Here is a 2,452-nt window from a genome sequence, read left to right as displayed (position 1 = left end):
GATCAAGAATCATGTGCTCCACTTACGGAGCCAGCCAGGCACTCCCCAAATTTTCATTTTTATTTTTTACTTTTTAAATATTTTTTAAAGATTTAATTTATTTATTTGAGAGAGAAAGAGAGAGAGAGAGTGGGGAGAGGGGCAGAGCGGGAGGTGAGAGGAAGAGGGAGAGACTCTCAAGCAGACTCCATGCTGAGCTCGGAGCCCGATGCAGGGCTTGATCCCATACCCTGAGATCATGACTTGAGCTGAAACCAAGAGCTGGATGCTTGACCGACTGAGCCAGCCAGGTGCCTCTAAATTTAAATATGTGGCAGTGGGATTGTTGGGTCATATAGTGGCAGCATGGTTAATGTTTTAAGAGCTACCAAACTTTTCCAGAATGGCTGCACCATTTGGCATCGTCACCAGCAGAGTCTGAGACGTCCAGTTTCTCTGCATCCTTGTCAGCATTTGGTATTGTTGGTATTTTTAAAGTTTTTTTTTTTTAAGATTTTATTTATTTATTTGACAGAGACAGACACAGCGAGAGCAGGAACACAAGCAGGGGGAGTGGGAGAGGGAGAAGCAGGCTTCCCGCAGAGCAGGGAGCCCGATGCAGGGCTCGATCCCAGGACCCTGGGATCATGACCTGAGCCGAAGGCAGACACTTAACGACTGAGCCACCCAGGTGCCCCAGGTATTGTTGGTATTTTTAGTTTAGTTGTTCTCATAAGCATGAAACAAAAGTCTTTTAAGGCTGGCGCCGAGTGGGAGTGCAGGATTCGAACCCGAGCGTGTGAGCGTCTAACCTCCTTTTCTTGGCACAGCTGTTTTTCAAAGATAAAGGAAAAGTCTGGGCTGAGACAATCTGGTCCATCTAGAAGACGGAGCTTTGTCGGAGTCATTGCCACCAACATTGTTCAAGAGGTTGTGCTAAGGAGGAAATGTGCTAATGAGGTAGGGGAGCAAGGTTTGGGTGCAAGAGGGGGCTCTGGGTTCAAACCCATTGTCTCCCACTTGTCAGCTGGGTCTCCAGAACCTCTCAGAGCCCTGGTTGTGTCATCTGGTGCATGCATCTCGGAGGTCCCATGTCACAGAGGCGAGATGTCCCCCGGAGCCCTGGCAGTCAGGGAGAAAGTTCCTGCAGAGTTCGTCCTAGAGTGACGAGTCCCCCACAGGGGACTCACACTTGTGCTTCGATGGTGGAAGAGATGGCACAGGAAATTAGGGCAGAGAAAAAGTCCTTTAGGGGCCAGTCCAGGGAAAACCAGACAGCCTGAGGGCTCTGGGGCCTTGGGACAGCTCACTCAGCCTCAGTGTCCCCAACTACTAAAGGGATCGAGAATATGAGCCCATCCTGCAGTTGGAATAATGATGGATATGATGCAAAAGTGTCCCTCCCTGGAATTTTTTTTTTTTTCTGATAACCTCCCCGGAATATTATTTAGCAAGAAAAAGAAATGAGGTCTCAAACCACAAAAAGACAGGGAGGAGGCTTAAATGCATGTGACTAAGTGGAAGAAGCCAGACTGAAAAGACCATGTATTCTATGATTCCAGCCATGTGACATGCTGGAAAAGGCAAAACTATGGAGACGCTAAAAAGATCAGTGGTTGCGGGGGTGGGGAGGGATGAGCTGCAGAGCACAGAGGATTTTCAGGGCAGTGGAACCATTCTGTATGATACTGTTATGGTGGATACGTGTCATTCTGTCAATCCAGACCCAGAGATTGTACAACACACAGGGTGTGTCCTAATGGGGACTACCGACTTCAGTGAATAATGACCTACCGGTTATAACAAACGTCCGTCACTAAAGCAAGATGTTAGTAATAGAGGAAACTGGGTGGGGCGCGGGGAATATACGGAAACTGTACTATCCGCTCAGTTTTCTGCGAACTGAAACCGCTTTTGTTTTTTATTTTTTTTAAGATTTTATTTATTTATTTTTTTGAGAGAGTGAGAATGAGAGAAAGCATGAGAGGGAGGAGGGTCAGAGGGAGAAGCCGACTCGCCACCGAGCAGGGAGCCCGAAGGGGGACTTGATCCCGAGACTCCAGGACCACGACCTGAGCCGAAGGCAGTCGCCCAACCAACTGAGCCACCCAGGTGCCCTTGAAACCGCTTTTAAAAATAAAATCTATTGAGGCGCCTGAGTGGCTCAGTCGGTTAAACGGTTGAGGTCATTATCGAGCCCCGTGTAGGGCTCTACGCTGGGCTGGAGCCTGCGTGAGAGTCTCTCTCACCCTCTCCCTCTGCCCCTCCCCCCCAATAAATAAATAAATAAATAAATAAATAAATAAATAAATAAGTCTATTAGTTTAAAAAAAGGAAAGTGTCTTTCCTGCCCTCTACCCCGGCCCCAGCTGTTTCTTGGAATTTTTTGAAGAGAATATCTAGAAAATCAAGTAAAGATGGATATATACATTTTTCCTTAATATTTGACACCAAACGCGGCTTTTTTTTTTTT

The sequence above is a fragment of the Leptonychotes weddellii genome, chromosome 1 (genome assembly GCF_054177405.1).
Source record: "Leptonychotes weddellii isolate Sample4059 chromosome 1, ASM5417740v2, whole genome shotgun sequence".
Lineage (NCBI taxonomy): Eukaryota > Metazoa > Chordata > Mammalia > Carnivora > Phocidae > Leptonychotes > Leptonychotes weddellii.
The sequence above is the reverse complement of the archived record's forward strand: the minus strand, read 5'-3'. Positions refer to the sequence as shown.